The 19886-nt window shown below is 35.7% G+C and overlaps 1 protein-coding gene and 1 long non-coding RNA gene across 4 annotated transcripts in view; one reads left to right on the top strand and one right to left on the bottom strand.

The window, feature by feature from the left end:
- Nucleotides 1-8428, bottom strand: part of LOC110223884 (uncharacterized) — a 42545-nt gene extending 34117 nt beyond the window's left edge. For 2 of the 3 annotated variants that reach the window (XR_002328816.2, XR_002328814.2), the window contains exon 1: nt 8364-8422. This is a non-coding gene — a long non-coding RNA (uncharacterized LOC110223884). Of the gene's footprint in view, nt 1-8363 lie in introns of all 3 variants that reach the window. The other variant, XR_002328815.2, reaches the window with a different exon arrangement.
- The window catches only part of DPP6 (dipeptidyl peptidase like 6), a 975800-nt gene that overhangs the window by 391575 nt on the left and 564339 nt on the right, over nt 1-19886 (top strand).

The raw sequence follows: 19886 nt of genomic DNA, 5'->3' as shown, positions 1-19886 counted from the left end.
CTTTTTCATAATTTTGTTGTTTGGGAAATCCATTGTGCTCTACATTCATGGGTGACCCCACTTAGCAAACTTTTTTTATCTCTAATAAAGATGCATTTTTTTCCCCTTTCACTTACATGTTTGGCTTATTTAAAAACTTGATGATCTCCATTGCCTAGCATAATGCCTGGTACCTGGTAGACACTTAATTAGTCCTTACTGAATCTAATCTGAAGCCTTAAGAGAAAACTGAAGCCTAGAGAAATGAAGTGAATTGCCAAAGGTCACACAGGTCAAGTAGGAAAAGGCAATGCTATGAACCTAATTTTTTCTGACTCAAGACATAGCACCTTTACTCCATATAATTTTTCTGCAGTCAAAATTAAATGAGATTATAACCATACTTCTTCAGAGTAATCAGGAATAACAATTATGTTAAGTAGTGTTTCCTTCCTTCCAGTCACAAACCTCTCAATATGGATTACTGATATCATTGTTAGAGTTTTATTCCTTAGGTTTCAAAACTGGTTCAAATTGGAGAACCTCCCTTCAACACGCCTTCCCCCACTCTGCATCCTCACCCCAGCCCCACCATCACACTTTAAGTTTTTTCAGTCATGTTTATCTCTAACTAGGAATGAGTTTTATCAGATCCTCTCCATGGAATAAGTTTTCATATACGAAGAAGAAGGAGAGCTTGAAGAGGGTAGAGGTTTCTGGGAGAGAGAGATTAAGTACCCCATTGGAGATGAGCAAGAAATGGGAATATGGGGGAAGCAGAATCATTATAGTTAATTTATTCCATAAATTTGCCTAAGGACATCATTAGAAATACAGTTGAGCAAAAAAACTGACCACTTGATAGTACCAAATGTCTTTCCTCTCTGGTATCATCCTGGATTCCCTTAGCTGTTGAATGCTCAGTGTTTTTCTAATCCATTTGGGAAATTTGAACTTCAGTTCAAAATTTCCCCAGGTTGGCATTTAGCATATTTCTAGATAGATACCTTAGTGACATTTCTCAGAGTGAGGTAAAATCGGGATTTTGGACTCTTAGCATTTCGGCAAGACAGACAAATCTAGCATAATTTTTTTCATCAACTAAGATGAAAAACTCAGGTCTTCAATTTAGGATGCCACCAGAATGTTAGTCCTTTAGGCCAAAAAGCCTTGCCAAATACCACTAGATTGAAACGTCAGACATGACTAGATCAAGCGTGTTAAACCATCCATGCACATTGTGAATGATAAGAACACACCTTTTCTTTTTCTGCAAGTTATTGTGAATTAAGGGAAATAGTACAAGTAATGATATCCACTAAGCTTTCAGCTGCTCAGCACATTCATTTATCAAGTGTTATCTCTTCGCGGCAGCAGCTTGAGATCAAGTGCCTTGTGAAAATGTAGTGCAGGAATTAGCTTTTACAAGAAGTAATAATATTCTTCAAAAAAAAATCTTAGGACTTCATCCACAGGTTTTGGCTAACCTATCTTTAAGGACAAAATGTAAATGACTGGGAGGCTATGCAGTGACTGCTTATGTGAGTAAATGCTGTACTTTTGTATTTCTGAAAACCGAGGAGTTTAACCTTTGTAAAATGCCAACCTATTATTTGTATAAAAATGATCATGCATCAGTATTAAATGCATAAATGAAGGTTATCTTTTCTAAACACAATGACCCAGCTCTGTTAACACAAGAGACCACCTTTCCATGGACCAAATTCTCACTGACATGCGTTTATTTTGTTTTTTATTGAATATGCTTATAGTTTATCCATGGAGATATTAGCATATGTCATCTAGCTAACAAACCATGTTTTTTCAGCAGTAAGAGCTATCCTTGGGCAAAACTGGGTCTTTTTTTTTTTGTCTGGGCAATGGGAGTTAAGTGACTTGCCTAGGGTCACACAGCTAGTAAGTATTATGTGTCTGAGGTGGGATTTGAACTCAGGTCCTCCTGACTCCAGGGCTGGTGCTCTATCTGCTGCACAACTTAGCTGCCCTGAAATCTGTGTCTTCTACAGAGAACTTTCTAAAAAATATATCCTATAGTTATTCTTCTTACCCAATTCTGATGGAGGGGTTAGGGATGGTGATAGAAATGCCCCCATGATGATTCTTCTCCTAACTGGAACCAAGTCAAAGTAATTCAACAGTTATGAAGTATCTATACTATGTTCAAAACTTTGTGCTAAGTGCTAGAGATAAAAAGCCCAAATTAAAAGAAAATAATAACTTCTTGCCTCCAGGGAGTTTACTTTCTATCATATTTGTACCAGGATTGAAAGCAAAGTTCCAGCGCCAACCAAGATTCATTTTTCTGAGAAAGAATTCTGCCAATAGCAATGTCCCTATGAGACAGTATGGGGTAGTGGAAAGCACTGGAATCTGGAATCACAGGTCCTGGTTCACATTCTATATCCATTATAATGATGATATAAAGTGAGGACCTAACTCACTGGGAAGAATGAAGCACAGCATATGTTCTCAAGTCTCATCATCATTTATGGAGCCTACAGAATGTACAAGATATCACAGCTTAGCATGGAACACACTGACGCGTAAACTTTGTGTTGTGTACTGAGTGTGTGTTTGACCTTGTCAAATATCTTTTACCAGTCAAGGGGTGGGGCCAGATGTCATTGTGCTATGATAGGAAGGATGTAGCCCTACACTTCTATATGGCTTGAGATTTCCAATGGTAGCAAAAACAAGAGAAATAGGTACAATTCACATCCTGAGTGCTCTGTCTCAGGCTCTCATCACCTCTCAACTGGGCTATTATAATAGCCTTCCTCCTCTCTGCCATCAGATGCTGTCCTCACTAGTTCTTCCTTTAACAACAACAACAATTAGTATTTATGTAACATTTTGAGATGTGCAAAGTGCTTTGTCAATATTATCTTACTTTTATTGTCTAAACAACTGGAGATTTTTATCCCCATTTTACAGGTGAAGAAACCGAGACTAAGATTCAGTGATTTATCCACAGTCATACAGCTAGTAACTGTCTGAGGCCTGATTTGAAAGCAGGTCTCTCTTACCCCAGGTTCAGCAGTCTATCCACTGTGCCACAACTACATAGCTGCCAAAATAATCTTCCTAAGGGTTGGGGCGAGGTGGGTGGGGGTGGGAAGGCCTCGCTTTAAATTTATTTAAATTAAAAGAAGCTTTAATTTCATGTCTCGTATATGCCCCTTTCTCTCCTCTGAACTGCCACCACTCTAGCAGGCCCTCATCACCTCATGTCTTAATTACTGCAATAGCCTGCTGGTGGGTCTGCCTGCCTTAAATCTCTCCCTACTCCAATCTGTTCTCCATCTGCCATTGAAGTGATTTTCCTAAAACACAGGTCCGACCATGTCTCCCTGCTACTCAATAAACATCCCTTTTGCCTCATGGAATAAATATGAAATGCTCTGTTTGGCTTTTAAAGTCCTTCATGGTCTAGTTCCCTCCTACCTTTCCACTGTCCTTAAACTGTACTGCCCAACACTTGCTCTTTGGCTATTCCTCAAACAAGACAACAAATATTCCCCCTCTCAGCTCTGGGCTTTTCCCCTGGCTGTCCCCGATGGCTGGAAAACCCTTTTTCCTCTGCTCTGACTACTACCTTCCCTGGCTTCCTTTAAGTCTCATCTAAAATCCTGCATTCTATAGGAAACTTTCTCTAACCTCTCTTAATTCATTGTTTTCCATCTTTTAATCATTTCCTGTTTATTCTTTCCATAGCCTGCTTTCTTTGTGTTTGTTTGCATGTTATCTCTCCCTAGGGAAGTCCCCCTTGAGGGCAGAGACTGTCCTAGGCCTCTTTTTTGTGACTGAGGCAATTAGCAGTGTTTGGCACTTAGTAAGAACTTAATACTTATTGAATTGAATTGAATCTATATGGGGAACTCCTGGTGAAAAAACTCCCTCTGCAAATGGAACGCCTTATTGTGCAATTCATAGCCTTAGAGAATTGCCTGGGGCACTGAGAGGTTAAAAACCTTTCCAGGATCACACAGCCTTTATGTGTCAGAGGCAAGGCTTCAGCCTGGACTTCCAGACTCTAATGCCAGCTTTCTGTTGACTATCTCAAGCTTACCTCCCATATGCATGGTATGTGATTAATACTGTTGAACTTGTGTCATATTGAATTGTTTTCACAAGTACATACTCAAAAGTTAAAAAAAAATGAGAGAAAATAAAATTAGATCTTATTTGCATATCAGATCCCTCAGTTCAAGATGTCTGTTAACTAAATGCTGAATTTCATTTAAGGATAAACCAGGTAGTGAAAGATACTGAATTCAAACTACTGGAAAGCATTGGATTAAAGAGAGCTGCTTCCTGAATATATGAAAGGTAAGAGGGTGGGAAGGAAGAGGATAATGACAAAGTAAACCATCTTAACAGCTTAGCCCGAGAACATCTTTGGTTCTGACTGGTGTCAGTTGTTTCTTTCATTTTTTTTTGTTTTGTTTTGGGGTGGGCGTGTGGGCGTGTGTGTGTGTGTGTGTGTGTGCTGGAAACACTGAGCTCTTTTGAAAGTCTGGATTTTTAAAAATCACAACAACGATAGAGGTGCTCAGATATCTGGAAATTGGGACTCAGCATGATCCAATGGAAATAATGCTGGCTCTGGAGATAGAAAATGTGGATTCAAGCCCTGCCTCTTAATTCCAGTGTGACCTAAGGCAAGTCACTTCCTTTTTTCTCATCCTCAGTTTCCTCATCTGCAAAATGAGACAATTAGATTAGATGACCTCTGAGGTTCTCATGAACCTATATTGTTTTTGTTTTTTAAGCAATTGAGGTTAAATGACTTGCCCAGGGTCACACAGCGAGTAAGTGTCAAGTATTTGGTCTGAGGCCAAATTTGAACTCAGGTCCTCCTGACTTCAGGGCTCATGCTCTATCCACTGCGCCACCTAGCTGCCTCCATAAACCTATATTGTAAAGAGAAAGTCCAATTTGTTACAGAATCAATCAGTTAACAAGCTTTTAAGTGCTTACTAAGTGCCCCGCACATCGCAAAGCACTGGGGAGAGAAGTAAAGGCAAAAATCATTATGCCCTTCAAGGAGTGTACATTCAAATGCGAGAAATAACTCAGAACCAACAATACAGAATAAATAGAAGGTAATCTGGCTGAGGAGGCAGCTGGCGCAAGGGCAGAGAGAATTGCCTCCAGAAGAAGGTGATGATGCAGAAAGTGAAATGTTATGCCCACTGCCTGGGTTTTCTTTTTATCACTAGCTACTTAAATAAGCAAGTCCTGCTCTAAAGTTAAATATCTGACTATACTAATGATAATACATTCAAATGCCACTGATATTATTTTTGACGGAAGGAAGAGGATTTTATAGGCTAAAGATATTTCTCTGATGATTACTGCTGCTATCTTATAATCTTCCCTTTCATTAATCATTCATATGAATTGGTTCACTTAGCAGCAAGGTTGAAAGCTTTTGAAAATATTGTTTAAAGGTGTGTTTGGGATGAACTGTGCTATTTGGCTTGCCCTTCACAAAAATCAAGAAGCTCATTATTAAGTCCATCTGAGAAAGGTGAAGAGATTTTTTTTTTTTTGGCAGTTGGGGTTAAATGACTTGCTCAGGATCACACAGCTAGTAAGTGTCAAGTGTTTGGTCTGAGGCCGGATTTGAACTCAGGTACTCCTACTTCAGGGCTGGTGCTCTATCCACTATGCCACCTAGCTGCCCCAGTGAAGAGAATTTCTTAACTTAGAACAGAGAACTCTAGTGATCCAGGAAAAAAATAAGTTACAGCCAATAGCTAACAATATCAAAGAAATTCAAATAGTGGCCTTCTCTAGCTCTGTCTTGGGCTTTTGTTTTATACTCTGTTGTTTGCAATGCCCTTTTCAGAGAATGAAAATAATTGTAAGTTTCCTCACTAATGTGTTCACATATATAAAACCTCATATGGCTTTTTCCCCCAAGTCAGATTATAAAAATAACAATGCTAAGGGAAGTTTGGAGGAGTATATTACTTATTCTCTTTCTACTTCATTGGAGCTAGGAAATACAAGCCTGCTCTTGCAACTTCTTCTGGATAAGACTTGGGTCCCTATTCCCCTTGGGCTTATCTAAATTCACACTCCTGGGTGCTTCTCTTATGCTAATGCTGATGTTTTCTAATGAAAGAGAGCTACTTAATGAAAGTTCTGATCTATGTTAACAAAGGATCCAATATGTTGAGTATAGTATAGGTCGCCTGCCTTGTTCCAAATGCATTGCCTCCAATCAACTTGGTTTCCCCCCCCCCTTTTTTTTTGTGAGTTTTCCAAACTGCTCAAAAAAAAGTTAATGATAAAAAGCCATGTGGGATGGGGTGCCCTAGGAAAAGAGGTTGAAGGGATTAGGGGTAGTTTAGCATAAAAAAAGTTATGGGGGTGAAAATAACTGTTTTGATTATACTCCAAATCAACCTGAAATCTTGTTGATGTAGATTATGTCTAATGACAAAGATCACAAACTGTTCATCTTATTTCATTGAGAGTTATTTTCACCTATGCCCTATATCAAATCTTCCCCATGAGGTCCACCCAATGTGATGGAGACCTTACTCAAGTCCTCTTGGCATTGTGTGGCTAGAAGCACTGTATGTTGAATGTCCGTTTATTAACATTAACTCTGTGTACCCTGCGTGTCACATTTTCCAGTCCTGCACACCTCAGGTGGCATCCTTTAGACGTATATTAACTCACTGACGACAGTTTTTCCTGTATGACTTCATTTGTGATGTGATGAATAACCTTTTCATACCCACAATACACTCCTCCATTGATTTATTGGTGATCTTCATATTCAGTTCTTAGGCTTATATCTTTAACTTTGGAGGAGACCTCTGTAGTCATCTGGTATAATCCCATCATATTACACATAAAGAAACTGAGGCCCAGGAAAGTTGTGACTTTACCCAAATTTTCACAGGTATTAAGCAGCAAACCCTGAATATCAAAGCAGGTCCCTTGATGCTATATCTACTTATTATTTTTTTGCACTACAAATATACTAAAAATTCATCTTAGATGGTGAGTAACTGTTTGCTGATATTACAAAATCTCAATGAAAAGAGATTTAAAGCAGGAATGATATTGGTTGAAAGTAAGTAAGAACTTTTTTGATTGCTGGGGAGATAAAACACTGGAATACTTTCATGTATCCCAGAAGGAAATTGTGACATTCCATCGCTAGATATCTTCTATTATTAGGACATTTTTTTCTATCAAAAGGACCTGATAAATTAAACAAAAATTTAAAAACCATTTATTAAGTGCTTATTGTATACAAAGCACTGTGTTAATTCAGTGGATTCAAACAGAAAAGTAAGGTAGTCCTTGGTCCCAAGGAAGCCTTTTAATGATGGTTCCACTTTGGTAAAAATGCAGAATTAGACTCTCTATGGAATGTCATAAATACTAAAGAGAACTAAGAATATTATGAAAACATATTACTCTTGGAAAGTTTAACATCAAGTTTAGTCTAAAAACAACAAAAAACCAATGCTTCATTGTTGTTTTCTCTTGTGAACAATTGCCAGTGTTTTTATTCCTAGTTTCTTTGAGCTAAAGGAGGAAAAGGAAAAAATGAACTCTTTTCTACATTAGCTCCTCTATTGCTAGGCCAGAATTCTTAACCTAGAGTCCATGAACTTGGGTTTTTTTTTTACATTATTTTGATAACTGCATTTTGATATAATTGGCTTCTTTTGCAATCCTATTATTTTATGCTTTTTAAAACATTTTGAGAAGGCAGTTAGGTGGCACAGTAGGTGGAAAGTCAGAAAATCTTGAAATCAAATATGGCCTTAGACATTTAGCTGTGTGACCCTGAGTAAGTCACTTGACCTCTGCCTCAGTTTTCATGTCTGTAAAATGGCAATAATAATAATAATAATACCTACCTCCCAGAGTTATTGTGAGGATCAAATGCTACAATATTTGTAAAATGCTTAGCATAGTGCCTGGCACATAGTAGGAGCTATATAAATGTTACCTATCATTAATGTTATTATTTATCATCATCATCATCATCATCATCATTATAATCATCATTATAGACATGTTCCATAGGCTTTACCAAATGACCAGAGGAGTCGTGATGTACCAAAAAATGTTAACCCTTGCACTAGACTAAGGGCATCTGTTGTCACCAAATAGTTTTCTTCCTCAGTCATAGAAAAAATATCCATATCAAAATTTAAATATATATGATATATGCTATATATTATATACCTTATATAGTAATATATGGTATATATAAATATATAATGCATATTAATATATTATATATTATATGTAATATATATCAAATATCTCATTTAAAGAAAATAGGAGAAAGAGAGCATATAAATTTATTTTAACCCTGATACCTCATTTCTTTTAAGCCCAGCCAGGTTTTCCATGTTCATGCTGTGCTAGTTAATCTTCAGTATACAGGAGTTATAGGTTCATGATGTCATAGAAGGAGCACCAGCTCCTATGTCACAAGACCTGAGTTCTAGCCTCAGCTTTTTCATCACCTAGTTGTGGCTTTGAGCAAATTGCTTAACTTCTCTAGGACTAAGTGTCTCCCTTTCCAAAAATGAATTGGAATGGATGGGTACCATAAATCTAAGAAACTTTGGGTTAAAATCCTTTCTAGGCTAAGGATGGGACTATATAAAAATCATGGCATAGATATTGTATTTTTTTTGATGATTTATTGTTATCTTGGATGCCTATAAAAGTTTGATGCTCATTTGAAGTTCATTACTCCCTCATTATACATTAATGTAGATGGATTTCAGATTAAGGTGTCAGGTGGCTGGCTTAGCCTTTCCTTATGAAGATGAACAGACTTGATTCAGTAGCCTCTCATTTGGTGGCTCTGGAAATCACTGTTACATTGACTTAAGGTTGAAACATCATCCTTTTTAAAGATTGGATATTGACATTTAACAGATGACGATAATCCATATCCTCTTTCAGCATTTGGTGACAGAGAAATGCATCACATAGCTGTGTTTCTTTCGCACACAAAACCCTCTGGGAGCCAGGCTCAAGAGTAGAAATTAGGAGAGTCATAAAGTGGATTTGAATTGGCACAGTCAGATGTAAATATTAAAACATTATGTTAACTTAGCATTATGCTTAATGCCTCTGAAGTGTAGGCAATCAGTGCATGTCTTTGACATATTACCCATCTGGAACCCAGCCATACAACTTTAAGCACTGACAATTTGTACTCAACAGTGTACCTCACTGAAATGTTGAAAAAACATTTACTTTGTATGGATGCTGGCTTGCTTTTTAGGTGATGCAGACAATATATGGTGAGAACTGAACGCAGTGAGACCAACAACTAGCACCTAATATGAGAGAAGAGGGAGGGAAGAGTTGAAAAAGTGTTATCTTAAATTTGTGAGAAGTGTGAGATGGTGAAACTGAGCAATGAACAGCTAAACCAACACAGATTTCACTGAAAAACCTAGATGATATTTTTGTCATGTGCTTTAACTTCTTAAATATTAAATATGGCTAGAAAGAATAGAAAAGTACCTTAAATATGAGTGTATTATGTTGGACTTTGTTATTTCTATACACTGACATACCAGAGGGTCTACTGGAATTCTTAGACTCTTTCCATCAATGGATAGGCCAGTAATATCTTAACCAGTTATTATAGATAATAAGCCACTAGCTTTCTTGGACATAATAATAAAATATGAGATCTGGGAAGGGTCTTGAATGTCATGGGGAAACTGAGGCTCAGAATTGTGAAATTACCCAATTTCTCACAGTTAATTGGTAGGACAGAGAGAAGTAGAACACTTGTTTGACTTTAAGGCCAGTACCTTATACCTTCCACTTGATAAGATGAAATCTTCAATTTATCTTTGGTCTTTGACAGTATCATTTCTTTTACTTCAGGACACTTCTCTAAAAATATGAAGTCTTGTGTTTCTTTGCCTTTATCATCATTCCTTATAGTATAGTAATTTAACATGATATTTCTATACCACAATTTGTTTTGCAGTTCTCTAATCATTGTTGGTTATTTACAGTGTTTTGATATAAGTAGTCCTATTATGAATATTTTTGTACAAATAGGTCTTTTTATTGCTCTCTGTAACCACCTTGGGGAATAAACTTTGTAGTGGGATTTCTAAATCAAAAGGTATAAATTACTTCTCTTTTATAATACCAATTTTTTTTTACAAAACAGTAATGCCAATTTGTAGCTCTACCAGCAGTTAATAAATGTGTCATTTTTTCCTCACAGCCATGTCAGCATTGAATATTTCTATCTTTTTTTTATTAGTCCAAGGTGTACGAGGAGATACCTAAACATTGTTTTAATTTGTATCTTTCTGCTTATTAGAAATTTAGATGACTTTTAAGATGATAATTGATGGCCAGTTTTTTTTCTTTTGAAAATTGTTTATATCTTTTGAGTATTATCTACTGGAGAATGGCTCAGTTATGTAGATTCTCAAAAATCTATTGATGCCAAAACTTCTTTTTTTTTAAAATTTTATTAATTTATTTTGATTCATCAATAATCACTTCAATATGCTTTTGAGTTTAAAATTTTTCTCCCTCTTCCTCCCCACTACCCTCCCCAGAACGGTGCACAATCTGATATGGGCTATACATTTACATTCCTATCAAACATATTTTCACATTAGTGGTGTTGTAAGTAAAAATTAAAACCAATAGAAGGAACCATCAGAAAGAGGAAACAAAACTCAACAGAAGAGAAACAAAATAGCAATTCAACTTTCATAGTTCTTTCTTTGGATATGGATAGCATTTTCCATCACGAGGCCTCTAGAGATGTCTTAGATCCTTGTATTGCTGGGAAGGGTTAAGTTTATCAATGTTAGTCATCGCACAACATGGCTGTTATTGTGTACAGCGTTCTCTTAGTTCTGCTCATTTCACTCAGGATCAGACCACACAAGTCTTTCCAGGTTTTTCTGAAGTCAGCCTGTTCATCATTTCTTATAGTATTCCATTACATTCATATACTACAACTTGCTCAGCCGTTCCCCAATTGATGGGCATCCTCTCAGTTTCCAATTCTTTGCCACTACAAAAAGAGCTGTTAAGAATATTTTTGTACGTGTGGGTCCTTTTCCCATTTGTTTGATCTCTTTGGGATATAGCCCTGGAAGTGCTATTGCTGGGTCAAAGCATATGCACATTTTTATAACCCTTTGGGCATAGTTCCAAATTGTTCTCCAAAATGGTTGAATCATTTCACAACTCCACCAACAATGCATTAGTGTTCCAATTATCCCACATCTTCTCCAACATTTATCATTTTCCTGTTTTGTCATGTTGGCCAATCTGATAGGTGTGATGTGGTACCTCAGAGTTGGTTTGATTTGCATTTCTCTAATCAATAATGATTTGGAGCATTTTTTTTTCATATGACTGTAGTTGGCTTTAATTTCTTCATCTGAGAACTGCCTGTTCATATCCTTTGATCATTTATCAATTGGGGAATGGCTTGTATTCTTATAAATTTGACTTAATTATATATTTTAGAAATGAGGCCCTTATCAGAGAGACTGGTTGTAAAAATTCTTTCCCAGTTTTCTTTACTTTCCTGATGCCAAAATTTCATTAGAGATTTTTAATACAAATATTTTCCTATTTGAATTGTTTCTTCTTATCTGTGAATTTATTTTATTTTTGCAAAAACTGTATTTTATATAGTCAAAATAGTAAAATAATATTTTTTCCATTATTTTGTTACAATAACTTTTTAAAATTTCCTGTGTATAGAATAGCAAAAGAAAAAGTTTCTTTTAAGATTATGGTGAATTTCTTCATTCTCTTCATTCATTTCTTCTACTTTTACCTTTCCCCTACTCTCCTTGGACACTATTTATATTTATCAAGATGAATTAGATGGAAGTATTACTGTTTGTATCATAATAGACCTCTAATGAAGCATGAATAGGTTTTGTACCATTTTGAATGTGTAAAAAGGCATTGGAAATGCAAATCTTTATGTATTTGACTACGGATATTTTCAAGTGCATTTTAGCCTTGTCCCTTAGATCTATTTACAATTGAAATATTGATGTATTCATCTTCTTTGTTCTTTAAAAAAACCTTTATGTCTTAGAAGTAGAGGACTTCCTTAGAGGTGAAGAAACCTAAGAAATATGAAACTTAAGTACTAAGAAGTAAGATTTCATAAACTTAAAAGTGGTGCCTAAACTTGATTATAAGTTATGTGTAAGTGTACACAATTAAGAATTATGTAATTATTGTGCATAATATATATTAATTAGACACAGTATATTATAATTAATCATTATAAATAGTATATGTTAATCTCAACTATTAGAGCTTCACTTAATTTTTCTTTGATTTTTATTAATTAAATATAGGTTTAGGAGATTTTCATTTTATTTATCATATTAGGTAAGCAATCTATCTTTCACATCCTTGCTTAACTTAAGGATAAATTCCTAATGTCACCCAAATAGGATCCAAATATCCTATTAATTACACAATGATAGATTTAGAGATTTAAGGGACACTAGAGGCCATCCAGTGCATATTAACACATAAAAAGGAAGAAATACATTTTGATAAATGTAGCTCTGGGATCTTTTAAGCTAAATGTTTTTTATTCATTCAAGATACTCTTAACAGAAACATCATAATCATGTAAAATCAACACAGTGGAGGTATGAGAGTTGCTTCATGGAACTGGAGGGAGAAAGTGTAAAGTCTTTGTCCCTCAACTGATTCACTTATCAGTGTTGTTGAGTGTCTTCTATATACACAGCCTTGTGCTAAGCACTTTGGTATTAAGGGGTAGATTGGTGTGGGTGTCAGACGATGAAAGTAAAAGACATAGTACCTATTCTTTTTAAGTTGAAAAAGTTATTGATCAATTTTGTTTATATGCCACATTTCCCCTTAATATCTTTCCACAATTGAATTCTCTTGCAAAAAAAAAAGCCATTTACACAAAACTATCACATTGACTATTTCTCATAGTTTTGATAATATTGAACATCTGCAGTTTCCCTCACTCTTTTACTGAAAAGACAGAGGTGTGTTACATAGTCACTCCTCTGGAATCCAATTTTAACATTACAATTAATTAGGATTCCACTACCTTTTGGTGGTTTTATTTACATTATTGTCATCATGTTTTTTGTTCTCCTGGTTCTTCTATGCCTTATATCAGTTAATATGAGTCTTCCCATGTTTTTCAGAATTCCTCATAGTTTGCATGCCTCATACCAAATAATTTTATATTATATTTATATACCACAGTTTGTTCATTCATTCCCCATTTGATAACTAGCTACTTTCTTTTAATTTTTTCTCTACAAATAGTTCTACTATGAATATTTTGGTATGTATACTTTGTCCTTTGTGACCTTTTTGGGGGATATAAGATAAGTGGTGAAATTGCTAGGTCAAAGAATATTAATGGCATAATGGCTTGCCTCATATACTTTAATTTAGTTTCCAGAACAATTGGACCAATTTACAATTCCACCAACAGTGCATTAATAGGCCTGACTTCCCACACCTCCTCTAGCATTGACTGCGATACTCCATCTCTTATCATCTTTACTTTTTGAAGGGTGAGAGGTGAAGACTCAGAGTTGCTTTAATTTGCATCAATCAATTTATTAAGTGCCTACTGTGTGCCAAACACTGGATAAGTGCTGGAGATACAAAGAAAGGCAAAAGATAGTCCCTGCTTTCAAGGAGCTCACAGTCTAATGGAGGAGACAATATGCAATAAACTTAAAGGATATAAACAGTATGAATTGAGATAATGTATGAAGGGAAGTCACTAAAATTAAAGGGAAGCAGGAAAGCCTTCTTATAGAACATGGAATTTTAGCTGGGATTTGCAAGGAAGCCAGGGAAGCTAAGAGTTAGTGTGGTTAGGGACAATTCCAGACGTGGGAGACAGCCAGTGAAAATGCCCAGACTTAGGAGATGGTTAAGGTTACAGAAAACTTCTTTATTCATTCAGTTCTTTCATTTCTTCTATCTTTATCCTTCTCCTACTTTCCCTGTATACTATTTACATTTATCAAGGTGGAAATATTACTGTCAGTATCATGATAGACCTCAAATTAGGCATGAATAAGGTTTGTATCATTTTGAATATATAAAATGGCATTGGAAATGCAAATCTTTATGTATTTGACTACGGATATTTTCAAGTGCATTTAAGCCTTGTCCCTTAGATCTATTTATAGTTGAGATATTGGCGTATTCATCTTCTTTGTATTTTGTCTTAGAAACAGAGGACTTCCTTAGAGGTAAACAAACCTGACTCAGAAATATGAAACTTAAGTACTGAAAAGTAAGAATTCATGAACTTACAGGTAATGCCTAAACTTGATTATAAATTATGCATATTAAAATATATATAACTGAGAATTATGCAATTATTATATATTAATTAGACACAGTGTATAAAGAACAGCAAGGAGGCCTGTGTCACTGGCATGAAGTATGTTGAGGTTGAGTGTGGGGGAAATATAAGAAGACTGGAAAGATGTGTATATATAACGGAGGGAAGGGGGAATAGGTTATGAAGGGCTTTGAAAAACAAACACAAGAATTTATATTTGATCCTGGAGGTGATAGGGAACAAATGGAATTTACTGACAAAGTGTGGAGTGATATGATCGGAACTGTGCTTTAGGGAGTTCACTTTGGCAACTTAGTGGAGATGCCCTGGGCTGGGGAGACATTTGAGACAGGGAGACTATCTAGTAGGCTCTTGAGGTAGTGTAAGCATGAAGCGATAAGGGCCTGTACCAAAATGATGGCAATATCAGAGGACATAAGGGGACATATGAAAGAGATGTTGCCAAGGTATAAACTATAGGACTTGGAAACTAATTGGATGGGGAGGAAGGGATGAGTGGAATGATACTTTGGTTGGTGGTACTCTTGACAGTAATAAAGAAGTTAGGAAGAGGAGAGGGTTTTGGGGAAAAGAAGTTTAATTTGGAATATGTTAAATTTAAGATGTCTGTAGGACTTCCAGTTTGCAAAAGACTGTTGGAGATTAGAGAGGTTTGAGCTGGGTAAGCAGATTTGAGAATCATCAGCATCAAGATGATTACAGAGAATTTTAGCTGGGATTTGTAGATCAACTATAATTGCACAACATTGAGTTGTAAATCAACTATATAGTGAAGCATGTAGACCCTATCCCAGAATCATGTTTTTAAAAGCATAAAATTAAATATATAGGGTTTAAAAAGTTAACACATTGTTGTACAATGATGTACAAATTTAATTGAATCCGTGTTTGTTGATGAGATCACCAAGTGAAAGAGTAGGCAGAGAACAGAAGAGTAGTCAGGTCAGACCCCTGTGGGACTCCTAACATTATCCAATGTGATCTGGATGGAAATCCAGCAAAACAGACTAAGAAAGAGTAGTCGGATAGGTAGAAAGAGAACCAAGAGTGAATGGAGCCCTGAAAACCTAGAGAGGAGAGGGCATCAAAGAAAAGAGGATCATTATTGGTTATTGGCAGTAATATTCACTGTTGAAAGTTTATAATTCTTTTGAAAATTTTTCATATTTTTAACTACTTATGGGAGATGTCTTGTTTTTGTTTTCTATACTCATGATTTTATTTTATCATACCATGATTTATGATATGCAAGCTAATTATTTTTTGTTGCAGTTCACTGGATGCTTCTTTTAACCTTGGTTTTGGTTGGCTTGTGGTTCATGTTTTTGCTTTTAAATGAATATTTTCAGGAAAAGAGACTTAATTTTAAAAAGAGAAATCTAGATTAATAACTGGATTTTAAGAGCTATGTAAGAATTTGCAGTCCATTAAAAGGTAATGATTATACTCTATGTGGAATTGGAATTGGGTCTTATTTCATAAGTCATTCTAGTATTTCTATCAAGAGGTTTTGAAAGGGAAGAAATTAGTTTCTTATGGCTATTCCTTCCATTATAGCTTATTGCAATACATCCATACTTTCTCAATCCACAGGACTCTTACCCATGCCTTCCATATATCCCTTAGGGATTCATAAATGTATACACTTATAGGATCATAGATTTACCACTGAAGGGGACTGATTGTTGGAAGCCTTCTAATCCAGCACCTCCATTGTACATGAAGACACTGAGGCCAAAAGAGGTTAGACGCTTATGATCACAAACTTAGTAAGCACTCATTTCAGAACCCCAACTGTACAAAGAAGAGTATTTAGTAGCCAATAGACATTCCTTAAATCCTGACTGAATGAATAAAATACTAGCAGAATCTTGGAGGTCAAAGCAACCTTTGATAACATCAAGACCATTCCCCTAATTGAAAAGTTGAAGGAGCTGAGGCCCATATCAAGTGACTCTTTAAGGAGGGGATTCTTAACCTGGGGTCTGTGAACTTCTTAAAAAAATAACCTTGATGCTCATATTTAATATAATTATCATTCCCTTTGAAAGTCTATGTATTTAATTTTATGCTTTTAAAAACATGATTCTGAGAAAGGGTCCACATGCTTCACTATATAGAGAATGCCAAAGAGGTCCATGACACACAAACAGTTAAGAATCTTTGGTCTAAGTTTACACAGAGGGGTGAGCTGATGCCAGATCTTTCAGACTCAGGAGAGCTGATATCAAATTTTCAGAATCAACATTTACACTTTGAAAATCAACAAACACTACAAATCTAGAATTGATTTTTTACTTTCTTGTTTGTTTAGACTTGACAAAGTGTTGGAGAAAATGTTAATAATGAAGAATAAATTTAATAGTGTGTCCTACAGTCACTTTTTTTGGGAAGGTGGCGATTCTTAAACATTTACCAGCACAATCCTGGCTACACAATATGTTAGTGGCCGAGCCAGTACTAGAATTCAAATCTCCCAATTCCTGGTCCTGTGCTTTTCCCACTATAGTATTCTCCTTTAGAAAAATAATTACTTATAGTAATAGACACCTATTGTATTAACTTTTTAAAATTAAAAGATTTGCACTATAATCTTCTTACTCTGTGAAACCATTCTTTATAAGGTGGGACATACAGAAGAGGCTATACCTTGTCATCATCTTCATCTTTAAATCTAGGATTTATGTAACACTTTGATGTTTGCAGAGAGCCTTACAAACATTATCTCATTTTATCATCACAACAAACCTGGGAGGTAGTTACTATTGCTAATAATAATAAACATTTAAGTAGCACTTACAATGTGCCAGGCACATACACGCTTTACAGTTATTATCTCATTTGATATTTATGACAAACCTGGAAGATGGTTATATTATTGGCTCCATTTTCCATATGATGAAACTGAGGCAAATAGAAGCTCAGTGACTTCCCAAGGTCATGTAGCTAGTAAGTGTCTGAGATCATATTTGAACTCAGATCTTCTAACCCTACCAAATCTGGTTCTCTGTCTAGCACTACCCAGCTGCCTCTAGCCTTAACCTAGTGGGGCTTCCTCTCTTAACATACTTGAGATAACTTGTTTCAAGTTGAAATCCCATGACACCTTTTATACCAAGAATCCAATGTAGTATGTCCCTTGGCCACATTGCTAAGCTTAAGGAGTTCACATATACAAATTCCTTTAAAGAAAGACTTGAAAATTGCAGTGGGAAATTATATCATAGACAGTAAAAAAGATCGTGCGTGGATATTCATGAGTAGGAACCCAACAGTAACTTGCAAGAGTTCTTAAGGGGACACCTTAACTCAAAGAAAAAATATCACTAATGGAACAAAAGACACCTCTGTTGCATTCCAGAGGACATTGAAATATGCTCAGCAAGATGATTGTTCTTTGTTGGATCACATATCTTTCATCTCTTCCCTTCAGTTGGGTACAGGCAGGGCCACTTGTCTCTTTTCATGTCAACAAATGTGGGTCATAGCTTATTTTAACCTATTCAGATGTCAGTGTATATCACGTAACCACCTGAATCCTGTTAGCCGATATTGGTATGTTCTCTTATTGTCATTATCAGAAAGTCTAACCTGTGTGGCATCTATACAGTTTGCAGAATAGATGCTACCCTTTCTTTTGTTTGATGGTTTTGAAACTGATACATTCGTGAATCTCTTGCCTGTGCTCAGTGACTTAGATAGTTATTGAGTTTTCATTCTTGCCTCTAGCTCCCAGCCCTTCAACTCTGGAAGTTTCTTTTCAGGAAGCCATTGGCATAACTCCAGGGCAACGAATGCTCCACTATACTTTACTGGCCAGATTATATCATGCCTAAGGATTCTTAAACAGGTGCTGTATCTTTTTCTGGAACAGGATGCATTATGCTGGTGAACAGCATCCTGGTGCTGGTTTGATTTAATGATACAGCTTAGCCTGGAATGAGCACTGCTGTACAAATTGCTTTTATTTTTACTTTGACCCCCTAAAAGGAGTTTGTCCTAGTAACTTTTTTCCTACTGTGATTGGCTGAGTGGTAAAACAAAACATAATTCATGTATGTGTATATATGTGTATATATATTATATATATATACAACACACACACACACACACACACACTTACAAACACACATGTACAAATGCACAAACACAAAATGATATATCCACAATACAGACATGTAAATATCATACAATCTATGCACAAAGTATGAAACAAGGAGAAACCCATTGTCCTCAGAGCAGGATTGGGGTAGAATTCAATATTGGTTCCAATAGGTACATGTGTTTTACCCATGGAATGGCAAGTCTGTGAAGAAAAACACTGAAATTATGAATAGTACTAAAGCCATTGGTCCTTCTACATTTTAATTTGCTGTGTAATTTTAGGTAATGAGGTCCTAATTAAGTAGTGTGTTAACTAGTATACTTACTCAAAAATAGATTATAGTAATGGATTTATTCAATGACTTTCTTAAAAATTACCACAGGTTGCTGGTATTGAGTAGCAATTTCTTACGTAGGTATGTACTGCCCATATTGGAGTATTGCTGGGTAGTAGATTTACCTCTAGAAAAGGAAGAGGGGAAGGAAGGGAATAAGCATTTATATAGTTCCTACTGTGTGCCAAGCACTGTGCTAGTTGCTTTTTAAAATATATATTATCTCGTTTGAGATAGTTGGAAAAACTCCAGAGGTCATGTAGTCCAACTCCTTCATTTTTTGCGGAAGAGGTGGCTGAGGGACAAAAGGGTCAGGTGACTGAGGTAAACAAGGATGATGACTTACACAAGGTCATACAGGTAGGAAGTGGTAGAGCATAGATTTAAACTCAATTTAAACTCAATTCCCAATTTAAATCTATTCACTGTACTACATTGTATATTTATTTTGATATATTTTTAAAAATAACTGTTTCCACAGCCCATTGTTGCAAGTTTTGTGGCCTTAAGCAATTTGTTCCCCAGTTTGGGCTGGAAGATAAAGTATTCTTAGCTCACCATAGCAGCTGAAATGTCTCGATTTAGAATGAGCAAATGCATGAAATTTTAAGATGAACTAACATAGGACAGTGGAATATAAACACGTGTAATCATACACACATCTATATATACATATACATACATAAATATATACACATGTGTATATGAAGATAGTTTCTTAACATTTTGTTCCACTGCCTTTGGGTTTCATATTTTTTTATTCTGAACTTAAACATAAAAAAGAGCATTCCCACATCCAAAACAGAGCACAAAAAGAGAAGTCTCTGTAAAACTGAATCTTCATTTATTACCACATACTTTTGTTTTAAGTGTATGGTAAATTTTACAACTTACTTTCAAAATTGTTCTGGTATGTTTCCTTCTATTCTCTTCTGTGCTTTTAAAAGAAATGTTTCAATGCCTTATTGTTTTGGACATCACTATTTATAACCATCTTTTCTTTGTTGTTCAGTTGTTTTTCAGTCAGGTATGACTCTTCA

The sequence above is a fragment of the Phascolarctos cinereus genome, unplaced genomic scaffold (genome assembly GCF_003287225.1).
Source record: "Phascolarctos cinereus isolate Bilbo 61053 unplaced genomic scaffold, phaCin_HiC Scaffold_1;HRSCAF=81, whole genome shotgun sequence".
NCBI lineage: Eukaryota > Metazoa > Chordata > Mammalia > Diprotodontia > Phascolarctidae > Phascolarctos > Phascolarctos cinereus.
This window is presented reverse-complemented; position numbering and strand designations above follow the sequence as displayed.